This window comes from Dipteris shenzhenensis, chromosome 20, assembly GCF_047967505.1.
Source record: "Dipteris shenzhenensis isolate YYH24624 ecotype China chromosome 20, Dip_SZ_1.0, whole genome shotgun sequence".
Classification (NCBI taxonomy): Eukaryota; Viridiplantae; Streptophyta; class Polypodiopsida; order Gleicheniales; family Dipteridaceae; genus Dipteris; species Dipteris shenzhenensis.
In genome coordinates, this window is record NC_141615.1 from 33,729,393 (window position 1) to 33,742,655 (window position 13,263).

The 13,263-nt window shown below is 44.7% G+C and overlaps 1 pseudogene; it reads left to right on the forward strand.

Moving 5' to 3' along the window:
* The window catches only part of LOC147889562 (uncharacterized), a 22,373-nt pseudogene extending 16,730 nt beyond the window's left edge, over positions 1 to 5,643 (forward strand).
* Positions 5,644 to 13,263: the final 7,620 nt, after the last annotated feature.

Here is a 13,263-nt window from a genome sequence, read left to right on the forward strand (position 1 = left end):
TCCGCATCCAACGTAAACATCCTTCCCTTCTTCTTTCCTTTTGCTATCAAGCGACCGTTATTTTTCATATCCTCAACAAAGCATCCATGAGGATTAAATCTGACCTGCAAGCCTTGCTCAACCATTTGACCAACAGAAACCAGGTTCTTGGTGATGTTCGGGACATGAAATACATCGGACAGGTATTTCTTTTTTCCCATCCTGCATAGACAAAGGAATTTTACCAATCTGCACAATAGGATGTGCAGTATCATCACTAGTCTCCACAAATCCTGGTTTTTCCATTTTCCTTGCATCCTGCATCCATTCTGCATGATCTGTCATGTGGTTTGAAGCACCTGAGTCAACATACCACACATCATTTCATTCTTCTGCACTTGTCATAGAATTGGTCATATGATGCACCATAAATAGATGCTCATTTCTGTCATCACCCTGTCTACTGGAAGATGTATAATTGCCTTGCTGCAATGTCATTCTACTTTTTGTAGCAGTCCTTAGCCATATGACCCATTTTACCACAGTAGTAGCATTCAACATTGCTGTTTGCATTTTGGCCTCTTTGCCATCCACCACGGCGTCTTTGGCTGCCCCTGCCTCTAGAGTTACCACGTCCTCCTGTGTAGGACTGGTTTTCTTGAGTTTGCTGCATATTCTGATTTCTACCACGGCCTGTAGATCGTCCTCCTCTACCTCTGCCTCTACCTCTTCCAGCATTGTTACACGAAGTCGCCAAATGTTGGCTCTTTCCTACTGCTTTCGTAGGAAGAGCTGGGTTTTCTATGTTTTCAGGGTTCTGAGGCTTTTTGTCACCTACAGATATATTGGGATTGTCGGTTGTAGTATATGTGTAGCTTAGGACCTCGAGTCGTGTTCCGATGAGAGACGTAGGCTTAAGTGTGGTAAGCAAACAAAGTGCAAGCATGTGTAAAAGGCACGTAAACCATCTTTGTTGAGGTAATGAAGGCTTTTGCCTTCATTGGGGGTTGTAGGTTTTAGGAGGAGTTCCAGGGTTCAGAAGGAGGTTCCAGGGTTTAGAAAGAGTTCCATGGTTTAGGAGGAGTCCCAGGGCTCAAAAGGAGGTTCCAGGGTTCAAAAAGAGTTCCAGGGTTCAGAACGAGGTTCCAGGGTTTAGAAGGAGTCCAGGGTTAGAAGAAGGATCCAAGGTTCAGAGTATAGTACATGGTGGAGAACTCGTCTCCCTCGTAGATCATGGAGTTTAAGGGTTGAGGAAAGCATAGGAGTGGGAGAGGAAGAAGGTGTAAGAGCATGGGTGAAAGAGGAGAGAGGAGGAGGAGGAGGAGGAAGGAGAAGGAGAGAAGGAGAAAGGAGGAGGAGGAAGAGGAGGAGGGAGGAGGAGAGGGAGAGGATGGGTTGCAAGGTTGGAGGAGTTGCAAGGTTAGGACATGCTTTTGGACGTGCAGTGCAAGGAAGCATGGACACTTGAGACAAATGCTTGGAATACCAAAGTAGACTCAACACAATGCCCCAAAGAGTGTGGGCTTCATTCCATTATGGGGTATTTATACAAGTTGGAGAGCTTCTCTCTCTGCATGTAAGACAAAGTTGTAACACAAAGTTGTTACACAAAGTTGTAACACATTCTCCCTCTACATGTAGAAGTTGTAACACAAAGTTGTTACACAAAGTCGTAACACAAAGTTGTATCTAGAAGTTGTAACACAAAGTTGTTACACCTTCTCTTTCTTCATAAGTTCATGTTGGCACAGAGTCAACAAGCATTTGAGTAGAAGACAGTTTCTTTTGAAGTTCGTCCTGAAGAAGATGCACCCCCATTTCTCTGCTCTTCTGAAATCAGAAGAGCAAACAACTCTTCAAAATGAGGAAATTTTTCATGGACGGCATGGATGTCCAGAACTGTGCATAATCCTTTCCCATTCAAGGTCACAGAAACTAGATCATCATCTTCCACTGGCGACCCAATGGAAGCAAGTGCATCTGCAATTTTCTTCACCTTCATGTGGTAGTCATTTATGCTCAAATTTTCTCTCTGCACATTGTGCAACTCCTGTTTGAGTTGCATTTTCCTGGCTTGCGTATTTGTGCAGTACATTTTTGCCAAAGTATCCCATGCCTCCTTTGGCGTACTTGCATCCTGAATATGCACAATCATAGAGACCGAAATACTGATAGATAGCCAGTACATAAGTTTTCGAGCTCTCTCATGCCATCCTTTAAATGCCTGCATTTCATGTTGATTGGGAACATTAGGAAGAACGGGTTCTTCTTCATTTCCTGTAATGAACTCGCAATAGCCTTTTCCCATAAGGAAATTCGTCATTCTAAACTTCCATGCCTGGAAGTTGTTCTTGTCAAGCTTTTCAGTGACAATCTGTGAAAGAGAATCAGATGCCATTACAGAACACTGCAAAATATTCTGTCACTGCAAAAAACACAGCTTTTGCCTCACACGGGCAGATCTGCAAAACTGACGAAAGTGGTATTTGACCACACAGTCACTTCCTAGTGACGATTTTGCATCAACAGGCAACAAGCATGATTTTGAAACTCCCAATATCTCTGCACACAGGCATACGATGCAATTTCTATGGCAACTTTTCACCGACTAGCCGAGCAGTGGTCGCACAACAAAAACAGGGCCTTTTTCTAAGTGCCTGCGAAGAACTTCCGCCTTCAAAACGGGCCCCGAAATGGCCTCGAATCAAAAAAATAGTCACCAACGGCTTCGCCCACACTCGCAGCATATATTGCACTCTCGCCACACTGCGAAGGGCATCTCAATCTGAGATAGTGCACTCTTGCACTTCTGGCTATGCTACCTGCAGAGATTTGCTCCCAAACTGAAAATAGGAAAGCAACACTGGTCCTCTTACCAGGACACCACGAACTTGGTTTGCTTTCTTGAGCTCCTTACCATGTACAAGGCTCTGATACCATGTGAAGATAGTGGGAGAGAGGGAAGGAGTCTCACTTGCGGCTTTCTCACATACACGATGGGGGAATACACACAAAGGTGGAGGTTGAAAATAGTTTTCCTCTTCTTAGTTGTGAAAGCCAAAAGAACTCAAGTACAAAGAAATAGAAGAACCCTATATGTGGGTCTCAAACAAAACTCAACTAACTAAGGTGGCATACTAATTGAGCCACAAACTAGAGTAGATAAGGATAGCTATCATCCAACTATTATTCGTGGGCAGTGTACCAGCCGCATCTCCAACTAACAAGTAGGTGACATAAATGCACAACGGTCACCCTGGCATATCGCGAGTGGAGCTCGATATCTCAACAAATCTGTGAAAGAGAATCAGACGCCATTACCAAACACTGCAAAATATTCTATCACTGCAAAAAACACAGCTTCAGCCTCACAAGGGCAAATCTGCAAAACTGACGAAAGTGGTATTTGACCACACAGTCACTTCCTAGTGACGAGTTTACATCAATAGGCAACAAGGATGATTCTATATCTCCCAATATCTCTGCGCACAGGCATACGAATAGCTATCATCTAGCTATTATTCATGGGCGGTGTACCAACCACATCTGCAGCTAACAAGTCAATGACATAAATGCACAACGGTCACCCTGGCATATCACGAGTGGAGCTTGATATCTCAACACCCCTCCCTCCTCCTCCACCGCTGCTCCTCCTCCCCCCTCCCTCCTCCTCCACGCCTACTCCTCCTCACCCTCCACACCTACTGGTCTGCCCCCCTTTCCTCCTCTTCAACTACTGGTCCTCCCTCCCCCATCCCTCCTCCTCCTCGCCCTCCCTCTTCCTGCGTGCTGCTCCTTCAAGCCTACATCTCCACACCTTCTCCTTCTCTACACTCCTTTAGTCATGGCACCATTCGAGGATGTCTCCAACAAGTACCAGGTTCAGTTAGAGTTGGAGGCTAAGTATGCAAGCACACGTAGTCTAGGATTGAGGGGAGCTTCCAAAATCCATAGTCTTCATTCACAAGGAAAGAAGCATCTCGACATTTGGGTATAAGGATCCTTGTATCCTTTAGATCCTACCAACCAAAAGAGCCCTCCTTTCCATACAATGCATGAGCTAGTTCGGTTTGTTGGAAATGGACATGTGGGGTTGCTTGGTTATTGCAATTGGTTAAACAATGCTCAGTCAATGGCTATAATGCAAGCAAGCGAGATGCACAGAGCCCAAGCAGAGATGCTAGCACATTTAGGAAATAGCACCATTGTTGCTATTCATAACTCTATGCAGGATCTTTAAAGGGAGAACCAGGATCTTCATGATAAAGCCAAAGCATTGGACTTGGAGTGACACAACCAATAAGGCTTCTCACCCTCAAGTAGCAACTTTGAGAGCCAAAGTATGGACAAAGGTAGATGCATTGATAAAATTGCTTCACTTGGTTCAAATCGATGAGATGTATTATGAAAGGTTCAGGATGGCTGTGAAAGAGTTTATGCAATTAATGGTGAAAGCATGGGGGGAGTCTCACATTATGCATTACATGGTAATCTTGGCACCATCGTAATATTTAGCACTTGCTTTTTTAACAATTTTTGTTGATGATTTGATTCTCATCATGTTTGCAGCATATTCTTTATGCACACAGACCATGGTTTGTACAAAATTGGGGTCCTTTGTCAATTTGGAATACACAAGGCATGGAGAAGTTGCACTATAGAGCCAAGGCAGCCTACTTCAAGAACTCAAGGCATGGTGGTGGTGTCACTCGCAGCAATGCATTGCATGAGATGTTCGACTGGTTTTTTAGATGTTTACTAGGAAGGACTTTAAAGTCTAAAAAGGCAAACGCATTAGAACTTGCAAAAGCAATTCAAATTGTATCAAAGAATAGAATGCATAGTGCTTAGAAAGCATCCATAGGAAGTCAAGGAGTCACACGTTGGTTGCAAGCAAGAGTGAGAGAAGGGAGTAGATGGGTCCAACCACCAATAGAAGCTATGAGGTAATTGTGTACAAATATGAAATAAATATATTGCTTATTTTGACCACAATTTGCGCACTCACTCTTTAATATCTTGCTTATTTTGACCACATTTTTTGTACTCACATGACGTTGGGGAAACTGGGGACATGGTGAAGGAGGGGGGAGAGAAGGAAGGGGCATGGGGCAGGGCAAGGGGAGGGGTGGAGTGGTAGCAGGCGTGGGAGGAAGGGGGGATGGGGGGTATGGGGGAGGGCGACGGCGGAGCGGGGCAAGTAGGGGGAGGGCAAGAAGGGACGAGGGCGATGAGGGTGGGGGGGGGTGGAGGGGCTAGGGTAGGGGTAGGGGGCACGATGAAACCCTAAATGTAATTAAAAGGGATGTCAAACCATGATGGGCCCTTATAAAAAGATTTTAAAAACCATAACTCTCATTATTCAATGGCAAGAGTGAAGAACACCGCTAGACCCACTGGACGCCGCCTCCAGCCTTCCTCCTCTAGCTCCACCAGCTCCATGGCATTCATGCACACGAACCTATCTGGGTCTAGTGGCGCCTCCCCCAGCTCTCATGAGCCCTCCCCCAACTCCCCCAAGTCCCATGAGCCCACTCCCCAACCCAGTCTCTTGAGCCTTCTCCTCCCCCTAAGTCCCATGAGCCTACTCCCCAGCCCCAAGAGCATGAGCCTTCCCCTCAGCCTTCTCCCCAGCCTTCCCCTCAGCCTTTTGATGGAATGTAATGCTCAGTCCTTCTTTGATTCCCCAAAATCATCATCTTGAGGGAAGGCCTACTTCATGATGTTGATCTTGAGGGAAGGTGTTGAGAGTTCACGCTCAACATCATGTGATCATGTGTGCATAGCACGATCACGTGATCATATGTGCATAGCACTAACCTTATAGAGTGCTATAAAGGAAAGGGTTAGATCCCCTAACCCTAACCCTAAAAGGGTTTGTATATATTCTATTTTTTCAACTAAATCTAGTGTACAGTTAGTCATTTGTGGTGTGCTCTCTAACTGTGCCCTCTCTCCTCATCTCCACTCTTCTCCTCTCCCCTATTCATATTTTGTCATGGTATCAGAGCTCCCTTGCCTTCTGCTGAGGCATTGTGATCCACGTGAGAGAGAGTGATAGATCAAGATTGATTGAGAGTGATTGAGTAAGCATCCTTTCATTCCGTTGATGAAAGAGAGAAAGTTTTGTTCATTTCAAGAGAGAGATTTCTTCCTCTTCCGTTGCATCCACTGCATGTTTGAGAATTCCCTTCATTCTTATTGTGAGAGAGAGATTTCATTGAGATAGGAATCCATTGCTTGTGAGAGAGATTTGGAGAGGAAATCCATTCGGGAGAGTTCCTAAGATTTAGTTTCAAGAGATATATTGTGAAGAGATTCATCTCTTGTCACAGAGGTTCTATTCTATCATAAGCCCAACTACAAAGCAACTACAAAGGAGCCGACACACACGACCTCCAACAAAGAAGCAAACCAGTCACTGATGCTCTTTATCAACAACCAATGCTCAGCAAGGACCTACGGGTGATGAGCAGCTCCTACGACTCTGCGTCGTCAGCTCGTGCATCTGATCTCTCCCACGAGCTCAACGATGACGAGCCAGCATAGCAGCAACAGCCTGCATACGAGACTACTCACGACACTCTCAGCTGCAATGACACTCAACACAGCATATGCTACTGCAAATGCTATACTCAAGCTGCCTTCTCCATGCTAGACGGCCAACAAAAGCTACACACTACAAGCTACTACAACGACTAGCAGCAGCCACCGAGCTCCAAGCGTGTTCCAACAAGTCGCAGCAAAGGCGAACCGTAGTACACGCCATCAATGAACTCCTCGACTCCCGCATGACCAAAGCCCACGCATGGGCAACAACTAGCTCCTCAACAAAATCTCTACTATGAGCTCCAACAGCTCCTACGATCATCAATTACGAGCCTCCTTCCAACAAGCGGCTCCTATAGCAGAAGCCTTGGATGTCTCCAATCGGTAGTGCAGCTCTACATTGGCTCTCATCGACTCAACAACCTTCTATGCAGCCTTCTCTAGGCAACGCCGAGCTCCTAGCTCACCAACTCTGTAAGCCGTGCAATGCCCAGCTCCATATAGCCTCGATAGGTAGCGCCATCCAAGAGCTAAAGCTCCCTACGTCTCCAGTGAGACCTCACAACCAGACAAAGCTCCAAGCAGGCACACATCGAGCAACTCTGGCTCTAATGCCCTCCAACGGCAGCCTTCAACAACGACCCTCAGGTCTTAGTCTCTCTACAACTGCTCTCCAATGCAGCCCGTGCGCTGCAGATTTCTCAGTCGACGGAGAAGACGATGGAATCTTGGAGATTTCATTGGCATCTAAGAGATTCTCACAAGCCACGTCATCTTTCTGTCAGTGCCACATGTCATTTTGTCTGCCACATCAGTAGACTCCAACATTTGCCACGTCATCACCTTATCTATGTGCCACATGTCATCACACTTTAGCTACCACATGTCATCCCTATCCTCTTGCCATGTCAGCACCTTATCTACCATGTCATCAGGACACATCATCAGGCCACATCATCAGTGCCACGTAATCACAGCCACGTGTTGACTCTGTGCCAACATGAACTTATGAAGAAAGGGAATGTGAAACAACTTTGTGTTACAACTTTGTGATACAACTTTGTGATAAACTTTGTGTTACAACTTCTAGATACAACTTTGTGTTATAACTTTGTGTTACAACTTTGTGATACAACTTCGTGTTACAACTTTGTGATACAACTTTGTGTTACAACTCCTACATGTAGAAAGAGAATGTGTTATAACTTTGTGTTACAACTTTGTGAAACAACTTTGTGCAGAGAGAGAAGCTCTACAACTTGTATAAATACCCCATAATGGAATGAAGCCCACAGTCTTTGGGGCATTGTGTTGAGTCTACTTTGGTATTCCAAGCATTTGTCTCAAGTGTCCATGCTTCCTTGCACTGCACGTCCAAAAGCATGTCCTAACCTTGCAACTTCTCCTCCCCTCTCCTCCATCCTTGCAACCCACCCTCTCCCTCTCCTCCTCCCTCATCCTCCTCCCTCCTCCTCCTTCCTCCTCCTCCTCCCTCCTTCTCCTCCTCCTCTTTCCTCCTCCCTCCTCCTCTTTCCTCCTCCTCCCTCCTCCTCCTCCCTCCTCTCTCTTCTTTTCCCCATGCTCTTACACCTGCTTCCTCTCCCACTCCTATGCTCCCCTAAATCCTTTGTTCCTTAACCCTTAAAACTCCATCATCTATGAGGGAGACGAGTTCTCCACCATGTACTCTACCCTGACCTTGGAACCTCCTTCTAAACCCTGGAACCTCCTTCTAAACCCTGGAACCTCCTTCTGAACCTTGGATCCTCCTTCTAACCTTGGACTCCTTCTAAACCCTGGAACCTCCTTCTGAACCCTGGAACCTCTTTCTAATCTTTAAACTCCTCCTAAACCCTACAACCCCCAATGAAGGCGAAAGCCTTCATTACCTCAACAAAGATGATTTACGTTCCTTTTACACATGCATGCACTTTGTTTGCTTACCACACTTAAGTCTACGTCTCTCACTGGAACAGGACTCGAGGTCCTAAGCTACACATATACTACAACCGACAATCCCAATAAATCTGTAGGTGACAAAAAGCCTCGGAACCCTGCAAACATAGAATACCCAGCTCTTCCTACGAAAGCAGTAGGAAAGAGCCATTATTTGGCACCGTTGCCGGGGAGACTAGCGTCTCAAGTAGTGAGTAAACATACGTAGGTATGTGTAAAACAACAAACTACTTCAAACTTTCACGAACATAACACTCAAGGGCAAGGAGAGAGAAATTTTTTTCCATTTCTAGCCAAACATATCAACCCCAAGCATCAACCTTGGGTTACTACCTTAAGAAATTTTCTTGATTTCTTAAATAGAAGCCACATGATATACAATCAGGCTAGGTAGTGGACACGAATCCCCCCCGCGCTCACCCCCTCTCCCCTAACGCCCTGAACCCCCTCTCCCCTGCACCACCCTCTCACCCCCCGCCGTCTCCCCCCCCACACTCACCCCCTCTCCCCTCACATCGCACACCCCCTCTCCTCTCCCCCCCTCGCCCCCTCCCCTCTCACCCTCGCCCCTCTTCCCCCCTGCGCAAAACTCCCCCCACCCCCACACAGTTTTTTTTTTTTTTTACATTTTTTAAAAAAAACCTAACCTAAAACTAACCTCAGGTTAGTTACGAACTACGGTTAGGTTAGTTGGTTAACCTAAGTTAGGTTAGGTTAGTTGGTTAACCCTAGGCTAGTTACTCTAACTCAGTTAGATTAGGCTAAGCTAGGTTAGTTAGCAAAAACCTAGGCTAGGCTAGTTTCACCCTTAGTTCAGTTAGTTTTAACCTTAGCTAGGTTAGCTTCACCAACAGTTAGTTACACTAACTAGGTTAGTTGAACTAACTATGGTCAGTCTAAGCATCACTAGGTTAGGTTAGACTAACAGATTAGCCTCTAACTAGACAAATAGGTTAGTTAGTCTAACTAGCTCAACTTGGTTTCAACCCCTCAGTTGGACTTAAAGTCTCTTCACACCACCATTAGGACCCCCCAACCCCAATTTTACCCCTACTTTAACCCCTCGTAACTCATCCGTTTGGGACCCAAACTGAACCCCGTTTGAACCTAGATTTCACAGAGGGAAACACCACATTATGAGGTATTTTTTCAACCCATTGCACACCATTTTGGCATCCCTAGCACACGTTCATTCGCACCTCCGTGTGGGCTTCATTCTACACAAATTCACTCGTATTTTCACATCGTGACCTCTGATTAACGATTCGTCTGCACCGACACATTTCCCTACACACGTAGGACAATATTAGGCACTTTATTAACATGACGGTCCCTACACAAACTAACACCACTCTAACTCTCCTAACAAAGCTACATCCACACCTGCACTTCGTACAGTGACACCCTTGGCAAATCATGCACAATCTGCATGCAGCTACATTTCAGCCAATGCCTTCGACTCCAACGCTCACCACATCAGCATATAACTCTGCTGCAACCACCGCCCCCGCCAATCCTCTACCCCAAATCCCCCCCTGAGATTCAACAACTCCCTTTAACTCCTCCACGCCCCAACATGGCTGGACGCCGTCATGATCATGATGGTGATATCGAGCTCGATGCAGAGGCTGGCAACTTCTTCAATCAACAAAATCTCAACAATCAAGGCCGACGCCCCTTGGGAAAACTAGAACTTCCCAAATATAATGGTAGGGGAGACCCAACCTGCTTCCTCCAGCATTTTGATGCCACATGTCGAGCAGGTGGCGATCAATCCCATGAAACCAAGGTGGCTTGGTTTCCAATGGCCTTAACTAATGAAGCATCAGAATGGTACCTAGACCTTCTTGCGGAAGAACGTGCCACATGGGACCTACTTCAAACCGAATTCAAACGACGCTTTCAAACGGAGAGGCTACAAGATGATCCCGCTCTCCAACTCAGCAAGATCGAACAAGGCCGGAGAGAAGATGTACACACATACCTAGGAAAGATGAAGAGATTGATTGCCAAATGTGACCCATGCCCAAATGCAAAGTACCTCATGGCATGGTTCATAGCAAGTCTAAGAAAGAAAATCTGAAAGGATATGAAAAAGATAATGACAAAATATGAAGAGGGGAGAGGAGAAGAGTGGAGATGAGGAGAGAGGGCACAGCTAGAGAGCACACCACAAATGACTAATTGTACACTAGAATTAGTTGAAAAAAATAGAATATATACAAACCCTTTTAGGGTTAGGGTTAGGGGATCTAACCCTTTCCTTTATAGCACTCTATAAGTTAGTGCTATGCACATATGATCACATGATGGTGCTATGCACACATGATCACATGATGTTGAGCGTGAACTCTCAACACCTTCCCTCAAGATCAACATCATGAAGTAGGCCTTCCCTCAAGATGATGATTCTGGGGAATCGAAGAAGGACTGAGCATTACATTCCATCACACCCCTTTAATGGGAATGTCCTTCTTCTGCATCAAACCAAGAGCTAGTCGGTGTTTCTCGAATAGCTCTTTACCGAGTGGTTTGGTAAAGATGTCTGCAACATTTTCTTTGCTATCACAATGCTGCAGTGTGATGTCACCAAGTAACACTCTTTCTCTGATGAAGTGCTCTCTGACATCAATGTGCTTTGTCCTGGAGTGATATACTGGATTTTTGGCCAATGCTTGAGCCGATTGATTATCACAATATATTGTTGTTGGCTTTGACTCATCAAAGTAATCTGTTTTTGACAATAGTCTTCTGAGCCATATAGCCTCACATGCACCTGTAGTGAGTGCCCTATATTCTGCTTCAGTTGAAGACAAAGAAACAGTTGGCTATTTATTTGACAACCATGATATAGCACCTTGACCAAGGAAAAATGCATATCCCTGTGTCGATCTCCTAGTCTCATGATCTCCAGCATAGTCACTGTCACAGTATCCATGCAACCGTGGATGACTTCCTCTGTATTCTATCCCAAATTGTCTTGTACCTCTGATGTATCTCAAGACTCTTTTGGCTGCATTCCAGTGAGACTGTTTTGGATTTGCCATAAACTGTGCTAGTGAGCTTACTGCATAACAAATATCTGGCCATGTGATTGTCAGATATATAAGAGATCCAATGAGTTGCATGTAGTATCTATCATTGACTGTAGGCTTTTCTGAATCTTTAGTAAGTTTCAAACTCTGTTCCATGGGAGTGGCTACAATCTTGCAATCTGCCATATGAAACTTCTTCAGGAAACTATCAACATATTTGAGCTGACTCATGAATGTGCTATTTGAATCTCTCCAGAACTCAATTCCAAGACAATAGTGCATAAGTCCAAGATCTTTCATGTCGAACTCTGCAGATAAGTCTTGTTTTAATTTTCTAATGAAGCTATCCTTGCTTTTTGTCACAATCAGATCATCTACGTACAAAAGTGCAATAGTAATGTCGTCCCCTTGAACTTTGTAGTAGAGAGTATGATTTGCATTGGACTTCATGTATCCCAGATCAGCAAAATACTTATCAATTCTGCTGTACCAACTTGGGAAAAATCTTTTGGCGAGCTTTTTAATGTGAGCTTTTTGACCATTTCCTTTGTTTTTGCGAGCTTTTTTAAGAAATCCATACATGTTTTTGTTATAAGAAAGCTGGGGAAGATGATATAGGATATGTTGATTTTCATAGCATGTGGAAAAAGTGGAAGAGTGTATACTATGCACAAGGGTGGGGGCGGATATGAGTGGCAGTAGGAGGCAAAAAATTATGGAAGATATGTCCATATTCAAAGTAGAAGGGAGGAACTATGGGAGATATGTTCATTTTAAAAGTGTATAATTTGAAACTTTTGACCTCGTATTTGGATTCCTCGTTGAATTCCGGTCTTTTTGAGTACCAACGTGACCATATTCCGATAAAAATTGGAAAAATGGTGTTTTTGTCATTTTGGCCTGTTTTGGGCCCCATTTTGAGTCTGCGCTAAAATGACAAAAACACCATTTTTCTAATTTTTATCGGAATATGGTCATGTTGGTACTCAAAATGACCGGAATTCAACGAGGAATCCAAATACGAGGTCAAATCTATCAAATTATACACTTTGAAAATGAACAAATTTCCCATATGCTCTCCCTTCCCCTTTACATTTAGTAGATGAACATAAGTTTCACATTCCTCATCCTCTCTCTCCTCCTTGCACTCCTCTTTGCATACCTTATAAGTTCCCCCTCTAACTATGATAACAAATATATGTTCCAACTCCCCTCCCCTCCCTTCTCCATGCCACTTTACCCATGCGACCATCCCTCCCCTTTTCCTTTATCTCCCCTCCCCCCCCTCTCTCCTCTTAACTGCAACTATAACCCAAACTTTCCACCCACCCCACTCCATGAACCCCCCCTCCCCCTCTCTCTCTCTCAGGTGAATGAAAAGCTCACAATATTCATGAAAATTGAAAAAAAGCTCATGACAAAAAGCTCACCAAAAAATCACACCCTACCAACTTCTAGGTGCTTGCTTTAAGCCATAGAGACTTTTCTTGAGATGGCAAACCTTGTTCTCCTTTCCTGGTTCAACATAACCGGCTGGTTGTTGCATGTAGACTTCCTCGTCTAGATAACCATTGAGAAATGCATTCTTGACATCTAGCTGATACACATTCCATTTACTAAGTGTTGCTAGTGATATCAAGAACCGTATGGAATCCATCTTTGCTACTGGAGCATAAGTCTCATCATACTTTGGCCATATTGTTGTGCAAATCCTTTTGCAACTAATCTTGCTTTGTATCTCTGA